Source organism: Stenella coeruleoalba (assembly GCF_951394435.1).
Source record: "Stenella coeruleoalba genome assembly, chromosome: 12".
In the NCBI taxonomy this organism is placed as follows: domain Eukaryota; kingdom Metazoa; phylum Chordata; class Mammalia; order Artiodactyla; family Delphinidae; genus Stenella; species Stenella coeruleoalba.
In genome coordinates, this window is record NC_137158.1 from 38,763,577 (window position 1) to 38,788,600 (window position 25,024).

Sequence of the window (25,024 nt, forward strand, 5' to 3'; positions counted from 1 at the left end):
TAAGGAAACACAAGTTTAAATTATACTTTAAACAAGATGGACTTAATTGATATTTATAGGACATTCCATCCAAAAGTGGCAGAATACACTTTCTTCTCAAGTGCACACGGAACATTCTCCAGGATAGATCACATCTTGGATCACAAATCAACCTCGGAAAATTTAAGAAAATTAAAATCATATCAAGCATCTTTTCTGACCACAATGCTATGAGACTGGAAATCAATTACAGGAAAAAACTAAAAAACACAAATACATGGAGACTAAACAGCGCGCTACTAAATAACCAAGAGATGACTGAAGAAATCAAAGAAGAAATTTAAAAATACATAGAAACAAATGACAATGAAAACACGATGACCCAAAACCTATGGGACACAGGAAAAGCAGTTCTAAGACGGAAGTTTATAGCAATACAATCTCACCTCAAGAAACAAGAAAAATCTCAAGTAAACAATCTAACCCTACACTTAAAACAACTAGAGAAAGATGAACAAAGAAAACCCAAAGTTAGTAGAAGGAAAGAAATCATAAAGATCAGAGCAGAAATAAATGAAATAGAAACGAAGCAAACAGTAGCAAAGATCAATAAAACTAAAAGCTGGTTCTTTGAGAAGATAAACAAAATTGATAAACCATTAGCCAGACTCATCAAGAAAAAAAAGGAGAGGACACAAATCAATAAAATTAGAAATGAAAAAGGAGAAATCACAACTGACAATGCAGAAATACAAAGGATTATGAGAGACTACTACAAACAACTATATGCCAAAAAAATGGACAACCACAAAGAAATGGACAAATTCTTGTAAAGGTACAGTTTTCCAAGACTGAATCAGGAAGAATTAGAAAATATAAACAGACATATCACAAGTAATGAAATTGAAACCGTGATTAAAAATATTCCAACAAATAGGGCTTCCCTGGTGACACAGTGGTTAAGAATCCGCCTACCAATGCAGGGGACACAGGTTCAAGCCCTGGTCCAGGAAGATCCCACATGCTGTGGGGCAACTAAGCCTGTGCACCACAACTACTAAGCATGAACTCTGGAGCCCGCGAGTCACAACTACTGAAACCGGCATGCCTAGAGCCTGGGCTCTGCAACAAGAGAAGCCACTGCAGTGAGAAGCCTATGCACTGCAACGAAGCACAGCCCCCACTCTCTGCAACTAGAGAAAGCCTGCATGCATCAACAAAGACCCAATGCAGCCAAAAATAAATAAATAAATATATATATATTCCAACAAACAAAAGTCCAGGACCAGATGGCTTCACAGGCAAATTCTATCAAACATTTAGAGAAGAGCTAACACCCATCCTTCTCAAACTCTTCCAAAAAACCGCAGATGGAGAAACACTCCCAAATTCATTCTACAAAGCCACCATCACCCTGATACCAAAACCAGAAAAAGATATCACAAAAAAAGAAAATTATAGACCAACATCACTGATGAACATAAATGCAAAAATCCTGAACAAAATGCTAGCAAACAGAATCCAACAGCACTTTAAAAGGCTCATACACCATGATCAAGTGGGGTTTACCCCAGGGATGCAAGAATTCTTCAATATACGCAAATCAATCAATGTGATGCACCACATTAACAAATTAAGGAATAAAAGCCATATGATCATCTCAATAGATGAAGAAAAAACTTTTGACAAAATTCAACACCCATTTATGATAAAAACTCTCCAGAAAATGGGCACAGAGGGAACTTACCTCAACATAATAAACGCCATATATGACAAACCCACAGCAAGCATCATACTCAATGGTGAAAAACTGAAAGCATTTCCAGTAAGATCAGGAACAAGACAAGGATGTCCACTCTCGCCACTCTTATTCAACATACTTTTGGAAGTCCTAGTCACAGCAATCAGAGAAGAAAAAGAAATAAAAGGAATACAAATTGGAAAAGAAGAAGTAAAACTGTCACTGTTTGCAGATGACATGATACTACACACAGAAAATCCTAAAGACTCTACCAGAAAACTACTAGAGGTAATCAATGAATTTGGTAAGGTTGCAGGATACAAAATTAATGCACAGAAATCTCTGGCGTCCCTATACAATAATGATGAAACATCTGAAAAAGAAATTAAGGAAACACTCCCATTTACCACTGCAACAAAAAGAATAAAATACCTAGGAATAAATCTACCTAAGGAGACAAAAGACCTGTATGCAGAAAACTATAAGACACTGATGAAAGAAATTAAAGATGATACCAAGAGATGGAGAAATACACCATGTTCTTGGATTGGAAGAATCAACATTGTGAAAATGACTATACTACCCAAAGCAATCTACAGAGTCAGTGCAATCCCTATCAAACTACCAATGGCATTCTTCACAGAATTAGAACAAAAAATCTTACAATTCATATGGAAACACAAAAGACCCCAAATAGCCAAAGCAATCTTGAGAAAGAAAAACGGAGTTGGAGGAATCAGGCTCCCTAACTTCAAACTATACTACGAATCTACAGTAATCAAGACAGTATGGTACTGGCACAAAAACAGAAATATAGATCAATGGTACAGGATAGAATGCCCAGAGATAAACCCACACACATATGGGCACCTAATTTACAACAAAGGGGGCAAGAACATACAATGGAGAAAAGACAGCCTCTTCAATAAGTACTGCTGGTTAAACTGGACAGCTATATGTAAAAGAATGAAATTAGAATACTCCCTAACACCATACACAAAAATAAACTCCAAATGGATTAAAGACTTAAATGTAAGACCAGACACTATAAAACTCTTAGAGGAAAACATAGGAAAAACACGCTTTGACATAAACCACAGCAAGATGTTTTTTGACCCACCTCCCAGAGTAACAGAAATAAAAACAAAAATAAACAGGTGGAACCTAATGAAACTTAAAAGCTTTTGTACAGCAAAGGAAACCATAAACAAGACAAAAAGACAACCCTCAGAATGGGAGAAAATATTTGCAAATGAAACAACAGACAAAGGATTAATCTCCAAAATATACAAACAGCTCATGGAGCTCAATATCAAAAAAAACAATCCAGTTAAAAAATGAGCAGAAGACCTAAACAGACATTTCACCAAGGAAGACACACAGATGGCCAAGAGGCACATGAAAAGATGCTCAACATCACTAATTACTAGAGAAATGCAAATCAAAGCTACAGTGAGGTATCACCTCACACCAGTCAGAATGGCCATTATCAAAAAATCTAGAAAGAATAAATGCTGGAGAGGGTGTGGAGAAAAGGGAACCCTCCTGCACTGTTGGTGGGAATGGAAATTGATACAACCACTATGGAAAACAGTATGGAGGTTCCTTAAAAAACTAAAAATAAAACTACCATATGACCTAGCAATCCCACTACTGGGCACATACCCTGAGAAAACCATAATTCAAAAAGAGACATGTACCCCAATGTTCACTGCAGCACTATTTACAATAGCCAGGACATGGAAGCAACTTAAATGTCCATCGACAGATGAATGGATAAAGAAGATGTGGCACATATATACAATGGAATATTACTCAGCCATAAAAAGAAACGAAATTGAATTATTTGTAGTGAGGTGGATGGACCTAGAGTCTGTCACACAGAGTGAAGTTAAGTCAGAAAGAGAAAAACAAATACCATATGCTAACACAGATATGGAATCTAAAAAAAAAAAAAAAGTTTATGAAGAACCTAGGGGCAGGACAGGAATAAAGACGCAGACGTAGAGAATGGACTTGAGGACACGGGGAGGGGGAAGGGTAAGCTGGGACGAAGTGAGAGAGTGGCATGGACATATATACACTACCAAACGTAAAATAGATAGTTAGTGGGAAGCAGCCGCATAGCCCAGGGAGATCAGCTTGGTGCTTTGTGACCACCTAGAGGGGTGGGATATGGAGGGTGGGAGGGAAACCCAAGAGGGAGGAGATCTGGGGATATATGTATATGTATAGCTGATTCACTTTGTTATATAGCAGAAACTAACACACCATTGTAAAGCAATTATACTCCAATAAAGATGTTAAAATAATAAAATAAAATAAACAAGTCATATTCATTGGAAGTAAAGAGATAAAATGATCACTTTTAGATTATACTAATTGCATACTTAGAAAATTCAAGAGAATCAAATAAGAAATTCTAAATAATGTAAGAATTGAATAAAGTGGCTGAACACAAAATTAATGTTCAGAAATAAATAATCTTTCTATATACAAATAAGAATCTGTTAGAACCGCTTTGTCCAACACAGCAGCCACTAGCCACACGTAACTATTTCAATTTTAATAACAAAGAAAATTTTAAATTCGGTTCATTAGTAACATTAGTCATACCCCAAGTCCTCAATAGTCACTTGAAATTTGGAGGGAAAGAGCTAATTTGGAATTATTTTCCATAGGCCCTATGAAAAAATAAACAAGCAATAAAGGCCAGGAAAATTCTGAAGAATAGTAATAACGGAAACGGTCCTATAAGATATCAAAACACATTACAAGGCTATAATAAAGTGTTTGAATAGACTGCTCTATAATAAATAAAACAGAATAGGAATTCTAGAAACTTACTCCAACACCTATAAAAATTTTGCATGTGATAAAGGAGGCATTTCAAATCAGTGGTAAAGAGGAATTATTCAATAAATCATGTTAGGACTAGACTTCTAGAAAAAAAACTGTATCCCTACTTCACTTCTTACTCCAAAATAAATTGCAAATGTAGCAAAGATGTAAACATAAAAGAAAGCCCTATTACAGGTTTGCTTATAGTAGCAAAGGATTGGAAACAACCTGAAGGCCCTTTAATGATTAAATAATCACGGTATATACATTCAATTTAATACTATTTAGTTAATGGGAAAGAATATTTGTATTATGTTCAGATAATATAAGTGGGCCACATAAGTGGCCCATTATCATTCCTTGTTAACAAAGAGGCAACCAATCCCTTCTAAATATATCAGATTTGTTTAATTCTTTTTGTCTTCACCTGCACTAAGGTTGCCAAGTGTCCAGCACTGAATTGTGGTTTAGCTTTCTGTCCAGCAAAAGGAAAAATTTAAAACTAGATACAAGATGCCTTTATCATTAAAAACTTACTGGAAAAATTTTTTAGAAATAACATTATCCTGGTGGGTAGACAAAGCAGTGTTTTTAATAAGGGGAAAAGAGGAATACCTGAATAAATGACACCATTTGTGGAGTCTCTGTCGTAACAGATATTTTTGTTTTAATTTTTTAAACAAAATTTGAGATCTAATCTATTGGCTTCCTGTCATGTAAAGGGAGGTTTTTAAATTTACAGTCTTCCACCTCACACACACACACAAAACACACGTTTCTCCTCTCAATTACAGCATAATTCTTGGTTAGATAAAAATTTAGCATTTACATTATTACAAGTAAGCTGCAGTGGATGCTGTGATGAGCCACCCAGCTCCCTCCTTAGTACAGAATATATCCCCCAGCTGCTGGAGGCACTGCTGGCAGACGCCTCTCCACCGGCAGCCTTGGAATTAGCTTCTGAGAGTCGGCTCACGGATGTCAAGACCCCTTCCCAGACATGGTGAGTGGCTGTCATTCAACGACTGCTCAGCATGGAGGTAAAAGGCCCTCACTGCAACTTGGGACAATCCTCAAGGGCCAGCCCAGCTTTAGAGCTCCCTATGGGTTCAGCTAAGGCCTTTATCAAGGCCAAATTTTTCATCTGCCCAGTCCTGCTTCCTTGCTTTTCTTCCTTCCCACAGGTATTGATCTCAAGAGCTCTCCCTAATAAACCTCCTGCCTGCCAATCTCTGTCTCCGAGGCTCCTTTCAAGGAACGCAACCTGTGACAGTGGGTACCAGAAATGGTCTGAGAAAGCAGTTGCTAGGATGGGATTCTGGAGCTGGATCTGCCGTCTGGTTGGCAGAGCCCCAGCGTTGGTGGAAGGGGAAGCAGACAGCACGAGGCAACAGTGCAATTGTTACAACATTCACTGGTGGTAGCAAAAGCACTAGCTGATGCATTGTATCAGGCATTTGAACAACAGGGGGAAAATGATAATATTGGTAAAAGGACAGTGAAAGTGGCTATCGCTAGACTCAATTCATGCTTTGGAAAAAGATAACAGACTAAGAGTGATTAATTGACTTCATAAAGTGTGCAAATGTGAAAGCCAGAAGGCCTCCTTGGTAGCGTGTAAAAAAATCTTTTTTCTCCTGCAGCAAAGATGTAGAGAAAGCTGAGGACCAGGCTCAGGACTTAATCATAAGGGTAAAAGAGCTCCAAAAAAGTTAATCTGTCAGACAAGGCAGGCTTGCTCTGCCAAGGTCAGAGCCCTGGTTAAACACACAACAGGAGCCTGAGGAGAGGATGGAGACCTCTGGATTGAGGCACCTGCAGAACTGCTCCATCCCCCGCCTATTACGGGCTAGCCCTCCCCTCTTCTAGAAGATAATTTGAAGGCCACACCCCTATGAAACAGCGTGACCCCCTCAGATCTGCCCCAACCTCCCAGCCTGGCCACCAGGCCAATCACTAGATTTAAGTCACAACACAACTCAGCTGAGGAGTGCAGGACTCAGCAAACAGGTCCTGGTAGGGCCAGGAGAGAATCCATGGGACAAGATTCAAAGGGTGTTGGATCAAAGCAGGCAAACTTTACTTTGGATTCAATACCCTGGCAGGAACCCCAGGAGACGGTGCGAGCATGCTGTCAGGATGACCCCAGGAAGTAAGGAAAAAGCAATGATCCGCATTAAGTGAGGTTTAAACGCCAGCATTGCCCTGTCAGATGGTGGAAGAAGGGGTAAAAGGCTCAGAGAAGTGGGCGTGTCAGAGTGGATGTACTCTATAAGGCATAGATGACTGTGCTGGGGGGCAGCACCAGAGGATACACGATTTACCAAAGCAGTAAGCGACGTGCTGGCGAGAGGGGTGCCAATGGCTCTAAGACTTCAGCGGTAGCTCTCCTCCACAGACCAGGGATGAAGTGCTGTCTTTACAGAACTCAGCTCACTGACAGCAGTGAGAGGGATAGGACAACTCCCACCTTTGCCCCAACCCCGTCCTCATAGAGGCCAGTGGTGGTACTTAGCCGTCAGAAGCCAGGTGGATGCAATTACTGTAATGAGCGGTAGGGTTGAAGTGGCAGCCAAGTGGCCTGACCTACATAGAGTTATGGAGATGGTAAATAAGCGTAGTGTTCCCAGAAGCAAACGCATGAGTAGCCAAAGAAGGTACTACTTAACCTGTACAAACAAAAGAAATCAAGGATGGAGGATGAAGGCAGTCATCCCAATGAAAAGTCAGGATGCCTTTTGCCCATTTTACAGAACGGAGCCAGCTTTGGGGCCCGGAACCCATCAATTAAAAGAGGCCAGGGCTTCCCTGGTGGCGCAGTGGTTGAGAGTCCGCCTGCCGATGCAGGGGACACGGGTTCCTGCCCCGGTCCGGGAAGATCCCACATGCCGCGGGGCAGCTGGGCCCGTGAGCCGTGGCTGCTGAGCCTGCGTGTCTGGAGCCTGTGCTCTGAGAGGCCACAGCAGTGAGAGGCCCGCGTACTGCAAAAAAAAAAAAAAAAAAAAAAAAAAAAAAAAAAAAAAAAAGAGGCCAGGTGCCCAGGAAGGCATAACAAGTGTTCACAGTAATGATTTCCTAGTCCTTCTCCAATGGAATCCATGGCCATTTACCTGGGTAACTCTACACTGGGGGAAGTGGAAGACCGAAACACTATAAGGACAGTTGGACACAGGGTCCAGGTTGACATTAATGCCCAGAGCCCTGAAACAGCAGTATGGAACCCTGTTAGAGTGGGGGCCAGTGTCATGGATGTGTGTGTGACCTGTGAGGTTCTAAGTGTGGTTTAGTTCTTGGTTTAATGCTGATATTGCCCTTTTGAAATTCTTAATAGCTTTCGAACAAGGGACCCTGCATGTTCAGCTTGTGCTGGGCCCTGCAGAGTATGTAGTTGGCCCTAGTGGGAATATATGAGTGGCCTGGAAATGAATGGAGCTCTAGCCGAGGTGTGGCTTACTGTGCATCTGTTGGGTCTGCAGACCCATCTGTAATACTTTCCTGGTCTCTGACTGTATACTTGGGATAGACATTCCCAGTAACTGACAGCAAGCACCATTCTGCCTCCTTGGCCTGTGGGATAAGAGCTATCACAGTGAAGACGGCCAAGTGGAGAGCGCTGAAACTGCCAATCTCTTACACTTACACACACACACACACACACACACACACACACACACACACACGGCCAAGATAGTAAATAAAAAACAATATTGCATCACAGAGGATCTGGCAGAAATTAGTGCCACTCTTAAAAACTTAAAGAATGCAGGGGTGGTGTGTGGACCCCATAATACCTCCATTTAAATTGACCAATCTGTCCTCTGCAAAAAACAATAAAACAAAACCAGAATTTGAAGGGTAACAGTGGACTATTTAAATGTAAACAAGAACTAGCCCTGATTACAGAGGCTGTATCAGATGTGGTATATTTCCTAGACCCCATTTAAATTCCACCAACCGTCCAAACCACCCCTCTTTTTCTTTTAAGGTCTAGATTCTCATATGGAATATTTATGTGTCAGTCTGAAACAGTTCCACAGTCTTTCCCTGTCTCTCAAGTCATCAACAGTCTTAAGAGGCTTCCCTGGTGGCGCGGTGGTTAAGAATCTGCCTGCCAATGCAGGGGACACGGGTTCGAGCCCTGGACCAGAAAAGAAGCTTCACTTATAATGTTTTTGAAATCTTCAACTGCTCCCTATAATATTTCTGTTTTCTCCAAGTCCCTTCTTTCTTCTTGTTTCTTCTCTTTCATACTGGAGGTTTTCTTAAAATACCTGGCCTCCCTCGGCTGTCTGTTTCATGAGAATGGGGCACCGAAAACCTATGTTTAGAAGCTATGGGGAAGGAGAGGAGGGAGAGATTATTGACTGATAGATTCTACTGTAGGGCTTAGGGTGATCTGGACAGGCTTGGTCAGTTTCTCATAATAATCCTCCAGTCACATGCCTGGATAATGCATTTGTGGATGTCTATGTTCTCAGAGCTGAGTCGAGCAAGAGGCTAGAATCCCACTGGCTTTATTAGATTCTTACATAATACCCACATTCAGTATGAAACCTTTACTTCACCTTCTCAGAATCAGCCTCTCTAAAGAATGAATTGCTGGCAGCCAGAGGATAGGGTTTTCTGCCTGGTGCCTCTTGCTCCTAGCCTTTGGGGAATTCTCTGGCGAGAACAAACCTGCTTCTGGACTCTCCCCTTAGAGATACTTTTGGTTTTTTTCTGATTCCCTAAATCAATGGTTATGAACCAGGGACAACTTTGCACTCCGGAGACATCTGACAATACTGGAGATATTTTTGGTTGTCACAGTTGGGGAGGAGATGCTACCAGCATCTAGTGGGTTGAAGCTAGGGATGCCGCCAAACATCCTACAAGGCCCAGAACAGCTCTTTACAATAAACAATTAGCTGGCCCCAAATGTCAACAGTACCCTGTTGAGAAACTCTTACCTAAATCATTCAGCGCAAATATTTCTTCCAGCTTCTAGTTTTTGGATGCCACCTCATTTTTTCTTCCACTCTGAGGTTTTGTACCTTTATGCCTTTTAAAAATCCTTTCCTGACATTTAAGAGTTAGTCCTAGTAAACATAATTGTTTAACTAGCACATTTGACCTAAACTCATATGGTGGAATTTGAATTTGGATTTGTTGAAAATATTTCAATTCCTGTCTCAAATGCTGGCTTAGATGAATGGTTAGTGTTAGGAAGAATGTGTGAACCAAAGAGTGAAACAGGATGCATGTGGAATCCGTAAGAAATGGACTTTGGGTCTTATGGAACATTCCATACAGTTGTTCTGAAGGTAAGCTGTCATTTTTTTTTTTTAATAAATTTATTTATTTATTTTTGGCTGTGTTGGGTCTTCGTTGCTACATGCGGGCTTTCTCTATTTGCGGCAAGCGGGGGCTACTCTTCATTGTGGTGTGCGGGCTTCTCATTGCGGTAGCTTCTCTTTGTTGTGGAGCACAGGCTCTAGGTGCACGGGCTTCAGTAGTTGTGGCTTGTAGGCTCTAGAGCACAGGCTCAGTAGTTGTGGCTCGCAGGCTCTAGAGGACAGGCTCAGTAGTTGTGGTGCACAGGCTTGGTTACTCTGCAGCATGTGGGATCTTCCCAGACCGGGGCTCGAACCCATGTCTCCTGCATTGGCAGGCAGATTCTTAACCACTGCACCACCAGGGAAGCCTCTTAAGGCTGTTGATGACTTGAGAGACAGGGAAAGACTGTGGAACTGTTTCAGACTGACACATAAATATGATTCCATATGAGATTCTAGACCTTAAAAGAAAAAGAGGGGTGGTTTGGACAGTTGGTGGAATTTAAATGGGGTCTAGGAAATATACCACATCTGATACAGCCTCTGTAATCAGGGCTAGTTCTTGTTTACATTTAAATAGTCCACTGTTACCCTTCAAATTCTGGTTTTGTTTTATTGTTTTTTGCAGAGGACAGATTGGTCAATTTAAATGGAGGTATTATGGGGTCCACACACCACCCCTGCAATCCAAGTTGCCATTTTTTTTAAAATAAGAAATGAATAAATGAAAGCTACAGAGAGCAAAAACTACATTATCACTTGAAATGTATAAAATACTTTTTAATCTTCACAGGGGCTGATCAGAATTTTTTTTTTTTTTTTTTTTTTTTTTTTTTTTTTTTTTTTGCAGTACGCAGGCCTCTCACTGTTGTGGCCTCTCCCGTTCCGGAGCACAGGCTCCGGACGCGCAGGCTCAGCGGCCATGGCTCACGGGCCCAGCCGCTCCGCGGCATGTGGGATCTTCCCGGACCGGGGCACGAACCCGTGTCCCCTGCATCGGCAGACGGACTCTCAACAACTGCGCCACCAGGGAAGCCCAAAAGTTAAGTCTTTGGTTGAAAATCATACACATACTCCTCCAACATTTCTGGTTGTGTCTTTTTCCATGAAAAACCTCCATGGTTCTCAAAAACACAAGAGAAATAGCTGAATAAGTAAATCTTGATTAAATTTGTATATTCATTACTAAATAATTGCTTCAATTGTGTAATTCCATTTACTATAATTTGAAGAGAAAGGTATTTGTGTGGCCTAGAAAGAACATGTAAGACTCAGTCATCATAGTTTTTTTATAGATAAAATGATTCTGAAGCTAAATTATTTTAGCAATTCTTGACATAAAGATAAAGGCAAAAACATACATATTTTTCTCTGATGCCCTTTTCCACTCTTACAAGAAAAAAATAAACAACTGCATTTCAAAGAAAGTATATTAGTTGCCTAAGATTTGATCGGTTTTTAAACTATCAGGGAATTTGTTCCTTTTGAGAAATGAGAAAGCCTAGCTATGACCTGGAAGTGAAATATAGAGCTCTCATAACCACAGCAAGACCAAAAATCAATCTCTCAGATCTATGCCAAAGTCAACCCTTCCAGTCCCTCCCACCTGAGACATAGATAGTTCATTGAATTCTACTCCATGGCATTGAGGAATGAAGCCTGTCAGGCGGTTTCTGCATGTCAGTGAGGGCGGCCTTTCTGCTGGAGGTCAGCCTGGGAGGGAACTCCTAGGCAGCAGGGTCAAGGCCGCAAGTTGTGACACAGCAAGTTGGCAGCATCGCGTGACAGCTTGCTCTAGACTCTTCTTCGTGCGTGGCTTCGGTTTCTAACGCCACACAAAGCACTTCAAGACAAAAGGCTAGAAATGCTACCCCTCCTGAGACTTGCAGAGAAACTGTAGCTATAAGCCAATTCCCTGCCCTACACTCAGTGAAAATACTGTTACGCAGCCTCCCACAGGGTTTCCACAGAGGTAAACCTACAGAACTTCTGAAAATATTATTAATAATCCAGTATTTGTTTTCCTGCACCTCCTCCACTCCCATCAAATGACTCTGAAGTCTAATTTCTTTTGCTCTGACAAACAGAGCAAGGGAAGAATCCATGATCTCAAGGGAGATAAAGGCAAAGCAGAGATAAGGCCAGGGACCCTGGAATGGTGTCCGTATTCACACATCCCCTCTTGGATGTCCCCTGTACCATCCCTCCCCGCTTTACAACCCATTTCTGTTTCAGTAATCCTAGGAATCGTCAGAAAGGGGGTGGGGGGGTGGGGGGAAGGGTGTTTTTCATCCAACACAAAGTATTCAGCTGGGACTTCCCTGGTGGCACAGTGGTTAAGAATCCATCTGCCAATGCAGGGGACATGGGTTCGAGCCCTAGTCCGGGAAGATCCCACATGCCACGGAGCAACTAAGCCCGTGTGCCACAACTACTGAGCCTGTGCTCTAGAGCCCGTGAGCCACAGCTACTGAAGCCCATGTGCCTAGAGCCCACGCTTGGCAACAAGAGAAGCCCACCCACCGCAACGAAGAGTAGACCCTGAGAAAGCCCGAGCACAGCAATGAAGACCCAATGCAGCCATAAACAAACAAACAAACAAAGTATTCAGCAAGCCTTTCTCTACCCTCTTACAGCCTCCGGCTGGGCCTGAGGATTAAGCTGATAGGAGACAGATTAACAGGAGGAAAGCACGCAAATTCTATTTAGTAGTTTTACACGCACATAGGAGCCTTCCCAGGCAAATGAAGACCCAAAATGCAGTTAGGCCTGAGTGCTTAGACACTAGGTTGAACAACAAGTAGTCACTGTGGAAAAGTAACTAAAATGTCTGTGGAGGCTAAAGGAAGATGAAGGTTATCCTAACAAGGTCTGTTTGTACAGATCTCTCTTAGCCTGAACTTTCCATCTCTGCTGATAAGAACGTTTCTTTCCTCCTGGTACGGGGAGGGCATCGTTCACGTGGGAGTTTTATCTCCTGCTTTTAGGAAGAAAGGTGAGGTCAGCACACCTTTCTTGCATGTGCTGTTTTTCAAGTGCCTTTATCTCAAGATCATCCTTTTGACAAAGTGGTATGTTTGGGGGTGGCCATGCGGCTTATAGGATCTTAGTTCCCCGACCGGGGATTGAACCTGGGCCCCAGCAGCAAAAGTGCCAAGTCCTAACCACTGGACCACCAGGGAATTCCAAACAAGGTGTTATAGACTGAATTGTATCCCCCTCAAAATTCATACGTTAAAAAAAAAAATTTATAGGTTGAAGTCTTAACCCCTGGTACCTTAGAATGTGACTGTATTTGGAGATAGGACCATTTAATTAAGGTTAAATGAGGTCATATGGGTGGGCCCTAATCCAACATAACCCATGTCCTTATAAAAAGAGATACTGGGCACAAGCACAGAGGATCCACCATGTGAGGACACAGCAAGAGGGCAACCATCTACAAGCCAAGGAGAGACACCACAGAAGGATCCAACCCTGCAGAAACCTTGACCTCAGATTTCTGGCCTCCAGAACTGTGAGAAAATGCATTTCTGTTGTTTGAGCCACCCAGTCGTGATATTTTGTTATGGCGGCCTGAGCAGGTTAATATACAAGGTAAAAGAGTATCACATGAAATGTTTTCCTGAGGAACTATGTAGACTTTCCTCTTGATAAATTCCAGCAGTCTTAAAGCACAAGAAGATATATCTAAAGGAGTTCTGTAGCTAGTGAATGATTAAACTTAGAACCTATTTACAATCAGCGCTGTCTTCCGAAAGGTTACATCTTACAGGCTCTTGTCCGATGTGTGTGTTCTCCCTTCTGGCTCTGTGATGACACTTTGCTGCATCATTTGCCAGTTCCCTAATTGGTTTTCTATTTTCCAAGGGCCAGTTTTCTGATGAAAGCTCTTTACAGCCTCACCACTTTGGACAGAGGAGGGGGCGGGAGGGAGACTGCCTGTTGACAGAAGCTGCTTCTAAGAAACTCATCTCTTATTTTCTCTTGATACAGTCTGTGATGGGAGAAGAGACTGAAGGGACAAACTTAGGAAACAAAGTACCAAATCGCAAGCAGGGATGCGATTCCCTGCAGGGTGCTAGCCGCGAGCCATTCAGCCACTATGGCTTGCGCTCCAATCCTGAGCCAGGCACTGAGGACATACACAGCCAAGAATGAGTTAACCTTCTAGTTAAGTGTGATGTCTTTTTTTTTTAGGATGCTATTTTTTTTAATATTTATTTATTATTCATTTTGGCTGTGCCGGGTCTTAGTTGCAGCACATGGGATCTTCGCTGCGGCATGCATGTGGGATCTAGCTTCCCAACCCAGGGATAGAACCTGGGCTCCCTGCATTGGGAGCTCGGACTCTTACCCACTGGACCACCAGTGAAGTCCCAAGAGTAATGTCTTAATTCATGAACCCTGAGACTAGTGCTCCTCTAAAATGAAGTTGTGTGCATTAAAAAATAAAATAAAATCTCCCATTCTGAAGGCACCACAGAGACGTTTGGAGCTCAGAATGAAGAAAGTGGGGGAGAGGGTCTCACTTCCAGAGAGCTAAGTGGCAGAATCAGAATGAAGAGGCAGAGACATGGCAGAAGGGGGGTCGGGGCTAAGGAAGAGGCGGCCTCGGTGAATGGAAGAGGCCTTGACCTTCTCCCAGCTGTAACCTCAGGGCACCTCCCACCCCCCAGCACAATTGCTGACACCTTCTCTGTGGTGGGAACCTGTTCGCAGGGCTCCGCCAGCCCTCTAGGCAAGAGGCGGGCGTTTAGAAGGAAGGTGGGACCTTGCCCCTTCTGGAGCAGGAGAGCAACACCAGTGTGTGAACTGCAAGCCGCAGCTAAGCAACCAGACTGAGAACCGTCACAGTCTCCCTCGACCAACCTGAGACTCTCCCTCTATCAATCGCACCCCACCCCAGCCATGGGGTCAGAAAGCAGATCCCCAAACAACACCCAGGATCAACCAAACCAAAAGCTGGTTCTTTGGGAAAATTTCCAGATCTACCCACATGGAAAATAAGCAGCCCACAGAAAATTACGGGTTTTACTGCTTCAGGAAATAGAGGAAAAAATTGAGAGGAAAAAATGCTAACAGTGTGGGCCTCCCCGGTGGCACAGTGGTTGAGGGTCCGCCTGCTGATGCAGGGGACATGTGTTCGTGCCCCGGTCCGGGAAGATCCCACATGCCGCGGAGCGGCTGGGCCCATGAGCCGTGGCCGCTGAGCCTGCGCGTTCGGAGCCTGTGCTCCGCGACGGGAGAGGCGACAACAGTGAGAGGCCCGCGTACCAGGAAAAAAAAAAAAAAAAAGCTAACGGTGAGTGATAAAAAGAGTGACCAAGGGAATGAACTTAGAGGCCCAACCCCCAGCCCTCTTCAATGTTGAGCTCCAGCTGCAAGCAAGCCAGTTTAAAAGATGAGTTCAGTGCATTTGACCTGGAGTTGGAAATTATTGAATTCCCAAAAGATGACAGCCTCCGGGGACACCTGGAGGGGGTGGGAGGTGGTACTGCTACCTCCTAGTTTGAACCTTTGAATCAGCATAGGTGATAGAACTACTTTACAACTAAACAAACCCTCAGATTCTATTCCTACCCTTCAAACAACAGGTCATGTAGACTTGAGGGTATTGGCTGGGCCACATTTGTAGTGTGTGGGTTTGTGATATATAGAAGAGAAAAACGAGCCATGAAGCCGTCTAGAAACAGAAAAGCACCACTTTGATTTCGGAGGTTTCCCAAACCCAGTTGCATGAGGAATAGTTCTACTTTGACCGGAATGCATGTGAGATGGTCTGCTGTTGTTCTACTTTCGTTTTTGTAACAAGCTCTCTCTTTTTTGAACTGACTTGGATGTGTTTCTGTCTCCTGTAATAAAAAGCTCTCTGGCTAAGACCCTCTCCAGAAGACCACATCTAGATGACCATAAAATAAGACATTTAAAAATATATCTACTGGCTATGCAATTTTCTACTCAGTGAAACAGAGGTTTCCTGACAAATTTTATATTCGGAGAGAAATGAAAGACCATGCCAGGAAACATGAAGTTCTTAGGAAATAATTTGGTTATAAACATATTTCCTTAATAGGATACAACTGGATTCTCTCATTACCTTTTGATAAGAACATAAGACACCCGTTGTTTAGTCAACGATTCATGATGCTTTCTCAAATGTTTGCAGCCCAGTAGAGTACACAGCAGATGCCAGCATCCATCTTCATTTTACTGATGGGGCTGAACTCTATGGCTGGAGAATATGTGAGATCACAAGGGCAGTACGTAAGAAGCTGGCCCGTCTTTGGGTTCTTGGTGCAGTGCTCTTTTTACCACCATGCATTATTCCATGGTGCCTTTTTCACCCTTGTAAGCATCAAGGAAACTTTTTTCTGACCAAACAGACCTCCAGGTTCCATTAGAGCCTTTCCAGAGCTTACTGTTCCATAGAGGTCGTTATCATATCATGGTCAGTTAGGGAGCTCTTCAAAGTATAATGCTTGTCATAAAGTCATCTGCTTGCAGATGTGTCCTTCTATGACCAGAAATTTCAGTGCTCTGAGGACATCCTAGCTTTGAAATATTTTATTGAACCCACTTCTATCAATGTTATGAAAATCACTCGAAGTCCCATTCTTGTAACAAAGGTGACCATATAATCAAACTTTTGGGCACTGTTCACAATGGCACAGCATTCAAATGGGACAACAGGGTAATCTTTATTCACTTCCTGTGGATATTCTGAAACATTATTTTGAAAGCTCACACCTGCCTTCTGCTCATAAAGTAGCAAGGTCAGTGTGCCCCTGATGCTGCCATGACCCCCTCCCAAACCAAGAAGCTTATTCAGTTTTTGCATCCTTTTGAAATGTTCTCAACCTTAAGTGGCCGTTGGAGAGTTTGGTTAAGCTCCAACAGAAGTTTAAATGCAAGAAACATTTCAGGGGCTTCCCTGGTGGCGCAGTGGTTGAGAGTCCGCCTGCCGATGTGGGGGACGCGGGTTCGTGCCCTGGTCCGGGAGGATCCCACATGCCGCGGAGCGGCTGGGCCCGTGAGCCACGCCTACTGAGTCTGCGCGTCCGGAGCCTGTGCTCCGCAATGGGAGAGACCAGAACAGTGAGAGGCCCGCGTACCGAAAAAAATAAAAAATAAAAAAAATAATAAATAAAAAGAAACATTTCAGGAGGATTTCGGAAAAAGGAATAAGCTATAACGGCAGTTGAAGTGGTGCACTGACATTCCAAGTTTAACGTGGGAAGGTCATGTACCATTTGGTAGGTTTTGTTTGACTCTCCTTTCCCTGTCAGGCATGCCATCCTTGACCCTCCTTTCTTCTAGTCCTGAGATTGGCCTTTATGCAACTCAGGCAAAGGCCAAAGGGGCTATGGCCTGAAGGGCTGCTAGGCCTGTCAACCTGCACACCAGAATGTTGCTGCCTGGTCATCTCTCTGCTAGGCAAGAGCAAGGATGGACTCTGATGTGCACAGGTTTGCATCTCCCAAACACAGAACAGTCCACTGTCCATTAACCTGCTTCTCGCGAGATGACTAGGGATAAGGCTCACACCCTGACAGTCAGTGACAACACAGCGTCAGATCATTTCTCAGCCGTTTCTCTGCTTCGTCTTATGTTTTGATCTCAAGTTGAAGAGGGTAGGAGGTTGTCTAGACATAAAGATACAGCTCCCTCTTTGGGGCTATTGTCAACAGCAGTCTAGAAAGTCTTTGGATCTGATTTGTGCAAATCTGAGAGAATCACACGCAACTTAGTGCAGTTGTTCCTTGGTATCCATGGACCCCTGCAGATACCAAAACGCTATTGATGCTCAAGTCCCTTATATAATGTTGTAGTATTTGCATATAACCTATATACATCTTCTCATATACTTTAATTCATCTTTAGGTTACTTACAATAGCTAATACAATGTAAATGTTATGTAAATACAATGTAAATGTTATGTGAATAGTTGCTGGAGCACGACAAATTCAAGTACTTTTTGGAACTTTCTGGAATTTTTTCCTCGAATATTTTTTCAATTGAAGTATAGTTGATTTACAATATTGTCTTAGTATCAGGTGTATGGCAAAGTGGTTCAGTTATATATATAATTCTTTTCCAGATTATTTTCCATTGTAGGTTATTATAAGATATTAAATATATTTCCCAGTGCTATACAGTAAATCCTTGTTGCTTATCTATTTTCTGTATAGTAGTTTATATTTGTTAATCCCTTACTCCTAATTTATCCCTCCTCCACCTCCCTTTCCCCTTTAGTGACCGTAAGTTTGTTTTCTGTGTCTGTGAGTTTCCATTTTGTATATAATTAGATTCATTTGCATTATTTTTTAGATTCCACATAAGTGATATTATAGGATATTTGTCTTTATCACACTAAGTGAAGTAAGTCAGACAATCTATAGGTCCATCCATGTTGCAGCAATATTTCATTCTTTTTTATGGCTGAGTGATATTCCATTGTATATATGGACCACATCTTCTTAAACTAATCATCTACTGATAGGCACTTGGGTTTTTTCATGTCTTGGCTACTGTAAATAGTGCTGCTATGAACATTGGGGTGCATGTATCTTTTCAAATTAGAATTTATCTTTTCCAGATATATGCCCAGGATCATATGGTAGCTCTATTTTTAGTTTTTTAAGGAACCTCCAGACTGTTTTCCATAGTGGCTGTATCAATTTACATTCCCACCAACAGTGTACAAGGGTTCCCTTTCCTCCACACCCTCTCCAACATTTATTATTTGTAGACTTTTTGATTATAGCCATTCTGACCAGTATGAGGTAATACCTCATTGTGGTTTTGATTTGCATTTCTCTAAAAATTAGCAATGTCAAGCATCTTTTCATGTTGGGCATCTGTATGTCTTCTTTGGAGAAATGTCTATTTAGGTCTTCTGCCCATTTTTTGATTGGGTTGTTTGCTTTTTTATTTTTTTGGCTGCACTGGGTCTTCGTTGTTGTGCACGGGCTCTCTCTAATTGTGGCAAGTGGGGGCTACACCTCATTGTGGTGCACGTGCTTCTCATTGCAGTGGCTTCTGTTGTTGTAGAGTACAGGCTCTGGGCATGCAGGCTTCAGTAGTTGTGGCACATGGGCTCAGTAGTTGTTGCTCGTGGGCTCTAGAGCACAGGCTCTGCAGTTGTGGTGCATGGGCCTTAGTTGCTCCACGGCATGTGGGATCCTTCCGGACCAGGGATCAAACCCATGTCCTCTGCATTGGCAGGCAGATTCTTAACTACTGCACCACTAGGGAAGTCCCCTGTTTGCTTTTTTTGATTATGAGTTGTATGAGCAGCAAATTGAACAATGTAGAAGAAATGGACAAGTTTCTAGAAATATACAGCCTGCCAAAATTGAGTCAAGAAGAAACAGATAATTTGAATGGACTGATCACTGGAAGTGAAAAAGAATCTAAATAAATAAATAAAAACCACCTCCCTGCAAATAAAAGTCCAGGACCAGAAGACTTCACTGGGGAATGCTACTAAACATACAGAGAAGACCTTGTACCAACCCTTCTCAAACTATTCCAAAAGATTGAAGAGGAGGGAACACTCCCAAGTTCATTCTATGAGGCCACCATCACCCGGGTACCAAAACCAAAGACACTACAAAAAAAGAAAATTACAGGCAAATATCTCTGATGAATATAGATGCAAAATCCTCAACAAAATATTAGCAAACTGAATCCAACAATACATAAAACGGATCATACACTATGATTAAGTTAGATTCATTCCAGGGTCACAAGGATGGTTCAACATACGCAAATCAATCAACGTGATACACCACGTTAACACAAGAAAAGACAAAAAACACACAATCATCTTAATAGACACAGAAAAAGCATTTGATAAAATTCAACATCCAGTCATAATAAAAACTGTCACCAAAGTGGGTATAGAGGGAACATATCTCAACATAAAAAAAGCCATTTACGACAACCCACAACAAACATAATACTCAACAGTGAAAAGCTGAACGCCTTCCTGCTTAAATTCAGGAAAAAAACAGGGATGCCCACTCTCACCACTTCTATTCAACATATTTTTACCGAATATTTGCAATCCCCACTTGGTTGAATTCTCGAATGCAGAACCCACAGACATGAAGGGCCAGCCGTAAATCTGTTTGAATCAAAACAAGTCTTCCTGAAAGGAGCTACCCTGATTTATACTGATCTTTAAGTAGGCCTGAGGAATTATCAACCAAGATACTCCCCTTAGATTGAGCCTATCTGTGCTTTAATCTCAGGCCCCAAGTTAACATCACAAATTTCTCTTCCCACTAAATTCTTCAAAGTGAGCCCATGCTTTCATTGGTCTAACCTACCTCCACAGGCCTCTGTGATTCCACCAATTCACCTCAACATTGAAAGCCTGGAACAGCTGTGGGTAAATACCAGTGTTGTATCTCAGGTGATACGAAAATCTGCATTTCCTAATTTTGCCACATCTCTTCTTTGCCAGTGGGGTTTGGCCCTTAGGGAATTGAGAATTTTAGTCTCTTGAGACTTCATTTACAACTTTTTTGGGGGGCTGAGTCATAAAGGAAAGTATAACCCCTAGACCTGAGATGTTAACGGGACAGTTCTAGGTCAATTTTTTTTTAGCCTCACATGATTGGCATTTGGGGCCAGATAATTCTTTGACATGGGGGCTGTCCTGTGCAATGTAGGATGTTGAGTAGCATCCCCAGTCTCTACCCACTAGACGCCAGTAGCTCTCCCCACCCCCACCAGTATGACAAACCAAAAGTATCTCAGACAGAAAATGTCTCTTTAAGGGCAAATGGCTCCTGGTTGAAACCTGCTGTGCTTATACGAAGCAAAAGGCCTGCAAGGACTTTTCCCCTTGCCGGCCTTCTCTCACATGGCTCTCAACGAAACTCTGCCAAAAACTAAATCTTGGTTTACTTGCAGTAGCTCTATTCATGTAGCGTTTCATAACAAAGTTTATTCAGCATTCACCATAGGACAGCCTTTGTAGTAAGTGCTTTCCATACATTACTTCATTAAATCCTGACAACAATCCTAAATGGTAGGTACAACTGTGAGTAATGCCCAATTAAAAAGGAAGAAACTGAGGCTTGACAAGGTCAAGTGACTTGCCCAAGGTCACACAGTGAGTCAGTGCAGAGACACCTCCCCCGCCCCTTGACCACCAGGCTTTACTGTCTCATTTCTGCAGGACAATAGAATTGATGAGATTCACAACACTGGGCAAAACTACAGCAGACCTTGTGGGTATACTCATGGTTTCCGAAAACTCTTCAAGTCTGTGTGAATCTGTCTCCATTCATTTCACATGTTTTTATAAACACCAGGGGAACAATAATCATTTGAACAGTTAACTGATTTAGCCCGGTAAAATCCACTTCTTTTCAGTCTTGAAATTGCAGTGGATTTTGCCATTCTAACTGGGCTACTGCTTCTCCTTAGCCCCCGACACCACCCCATTTCTCTCCCGCTGCTCCTCAGGCCCCAGTACCTACACTTTTATTTTTCTTTTTATTTTTCCAAACAAGAAGATTGTATTTTATAGTCCAGATATCGCTCCAAGGGACAATCATGGGGAACGCTGCAGCCAAAATGCTCAGAAGGAAATCAAACGAATCGAGAACGGAAGAGAGTGGAAAAGGAAAAATGAGAACACAAATATTTTCTAGACCCCTCGAAGTTAAAGCTTGAAAAACCCCAGTGCTTTGCAAAATATCACATTCAATTGGTAGTTAAAAAAACTTTTGTTGGACGCGCCCTTTGTGCACCAAATGGTTGGGAGAAGGCGCTGTCTGACCTGGGGAACCGCACCCTGGGGGTCCAGGCCTTTCTGATATGCTAGAAAGGTATGAACAGAATCTTTTAAAATCACTAATCTTTCTTACCTTTCTCGAGGCACCAGGAGGCCTTTTGGGGTCCGGAGTTAGGTCAGGTTGGTTAGGTCCTCTCTCCCTCAGACTGAGTCTGGCTCGGGGTCCAGAAAGTGGCATTCAGACACGAATTAGGAGGTGAAGGGAGGAAAGAGCGTCTTCAGGTAAGACTGCCCGGGAGACTCCTGACGCCATAGTCCGGATTGGCATCATCCCCTTATATGGGTTCTCAGCTGTGATCTCAATTAGAACAAATCTCGAGAACAGCTGTGAATCGTTTATCGCTTAAGACGACCGAATCACACTTAAAATGTGAAAGCCTCATTTTAATAACAGTTCTAACCACAGTTTTCCCTGTTCTTTTCCAAAAGCAGGGCCTAGTCAAGATCTTTTATTTCACAAAGAAGGTATTTGGTACTACTTTTCCTGAAGGAAAAACCCAGCCCTAAGGCCTCCCCTGCCTATTCTACCCCAGGAGGTAATTAGCATGGAATTCTTTGGAGGAAGAGGTCTAAGACTTTTAACATGCTTAAGTTTAGATTGAATTTGGTATTTTTCAAATTGCAACCCTTTAGAGATTGATAAAATCAATTTGGTAAGTTGCAAACAGCACTTGAAAAGAAAGAAAAAGATTCGACTCCCATGGCATGGTTTGAAGCTTTGCCTGGTGAGAGCGTATCCAGGAAAGGCCTAGCTTGAGTTCTCCCACCTGCAGGGAGGCATCCTCTCCAGGTCACTGTTTATCACAGTCAGGTGTAGAGGCTTGAGGAAGTTTAATAGCCCTTTCAAGAACTCACTAACGCAGTGGTAACAAGTCCTTCCCTACCAATCTGGTAGAATCTGCTTAGAAACTGCACACTTAGCCCACAGCCTTCTTCCCAAGCCCAGGTGCAGAGGGATACCTAGGCTTAGAGCAGTTTTATTTTCTAATGTAGGTTTTTTGAAAAAAGGTTTCTAGGGTCAACTATTTGAGAAACACTCTATACTGGGATCTTCTCGTAGATTCCCAGGGTACCTTAGCCTATGGAAGAATACAGTAAACAGACCCATTTACTTATTTCACCTGATGTGTTCCCTGCATGTTTGACCTGGGCGCCCTTTAGTAAACAACCTCTATCAACAGTTCGGCTCCCCCAGACCAAGCCCTTAGCCTCGTAGCTCCTCCCTCAGCTTACCACATCGCAGCATTGCCCTTTATCACGCTGGGACCCAGGCAGTCTCTACTCTGCAGTCCACAGTAGGTCGTCTGTGTTCTCTTGATGGACTCAGGAAGTAAGATTTGCCAAATTACCTCCTCGACAATTCAAGGACCTTTAACACTGGGGACCCGATCATCACTATCACACTTTGGATTTTATTTAGAAAAGGACTTTCCACCCTGAGTTGATTTCTACCGTGACTGTGGAATTAAATCGAATTGAATCTAGCTGTTGGTCAGTTGATCACTGTGTGTGAAGTCTGTTTTTCTTGGCTTTCACGTTATTTTATATATTTTTTTCCTCTTTTTTCCCTGGGGTGCTGTGCTGTGCAGTGTGACCTGAGCACCTGCCGGTGTGCACAGCGCCGGGAACTCAACTGTTCAGCCACTTTCTTTCTTTTTGTATCATGTTCACACAGGAGAAACGGCTCGCTGGCCTGGAGTTCATTAAGGAACTGAATATATATATTGTTACAAAGCAGTCAACACTGCAGCCTGTCCTTTAGAAACAGGTGCCAAGAAAGGAAATGTTTCATATTTTCCAAGTGGCACGGACGCCATCAGAGAGTGTTTCCAATCAGAGTCTGTTTGCGCAGCAAAATCATAGGTCTCGATTCTTCCTTATGCCTCAAGGGTACGGTTGCTGGCTCACGGCCGGCCTCTCTCTGACCCTGCGTCTTTCCTGCCATCATGCTGCTGTGCCAGCTGCCACTTCTGGGTGAAAACCTAGCTCTGGTCCCCTCCAGTGTCAGCTGGCCTGGATATGTGAAAGCTACTCTTTTCAACTAACCCTTCTTTGTCATTTCAGAAACCAATCCTGCTTTCCAGCAACTAGGCTGGCCAGGGTGTTCCATGCTTGCCGACTGCAGCAGCTGTTTTCTGCCCCCAGTAGGAGCCCCGGGGACATACCCACCCACTGAGAGCCACCCTTGGCAGGCGACTTGAGGGGCAACTACTCAGCCCAGCCTGCTCCCACCCCGAACCCCCGGTTTCCATCCTCTCTTTCTAATTTCTACTTATTTTCCTCCCTCGCATTTAAACAGCACCAGTGAAATAATGCCAGATGTGAAGGCTTTTTAGTTGACAGGCTCTAATCATCATGTTACCAAATTCTGCATGTCCCTGCAAAGTAAGGCTTAGCGGTCTGAAGGTTTCATTTGTTCATTTTACCAGTAAGTATGGACTGTGAACTGTGTACCAGACAGTTCTAGGCCCTAGAGAAACAACAATGACACCACCCCTGCCCTGGTGCCTACGTACTAATGAGGGAAGCAGAAAATAAACAAAGCAGGCCAAATATATAGAACACTAGTGATAAGTGCTCAGAAGAGAAAATAAGGCTGTGAAGGTGGGGAATGGAAGTTTGGGGGCAGGGGTGGGGGGGTGAGATTCTAGCAGGGGTGACCAGGGAAGCCCTCTCTGACAAGACGGTGTTTGTACAAAGACCCGAAAGGACAGTGGGAGACAGCTGTGTGAGGGAAGCACATTTCAGACCCAGGGACCCACCGGTGCCAAGGCCCTGGGGTGGGATATGCCTGGTAGGGTCAGTGTGCACCGAGCCACAGGGCTGCTGTGAAGATTAAATGTCTGTGGAGTGCCTGGCATACAGATAGTGCTCAATAAATGGGAGCTATAGTTATGATAGTCACTGATCAGATATTTGTGGTTTGATTGTTGTAAAAAGGTACATAGGTCCAAGTAGGTCCAAGTCTGTTCCTTGGCCTCGAGAGGAGTGTTTTATTACAACTCTGCAGACCTCTGAGTGTGACCCCAACATGCCTCCCATTGGCATCCCTAGTTTTCCCTTTCAGTAGGGGCATAAAGCCATTGCCCAGCAAAAAAATGTTGCTGAGCAGATTGCGTTTGCCTACTACGGGGCAGTCATTCCTGAAGTCTCGGTAACACGTGGGAACTTGTTAGAAATGCCACATCTCAAGCTGCACCCAGATCTACTGAATCAGAAACTCTGGGACGGTGCTCAGCGAGCAGTGTTTATCAAGCCCTCCAGGTCATTCTGACATAGGCTAAGTTTCAGAACCACTGCCTAGAGTTTCTGTTCAAAAAGTCTCCCAGGGC

At 43.0% G+C, this 25,024-nt stretch overlaps 1 protein-coding gene across 1 annotated transcript in view; it reads right to left on the reverse strand.

Moving 5' to 3' along the window:
• RTN4IP1 (reticulon 4 interacting protein 1) overlaps positions 1–21,831 on the reverse strand; it is a 103,062-nt gene extending 81,231 nt beyond the window's left edge. Inside the window, exon 1 of the mRNA XM_079939492.1 lies at positions 21,766–21,831. The gene's annotated coding sequence lies outside the window, so the exon portion shown is untranslated. The remainder of the gene's footprint in view (positions 1–21,765) is intronic.
• Positions 21,832–25,024: the final 3,193 nt, after the last annotated feature.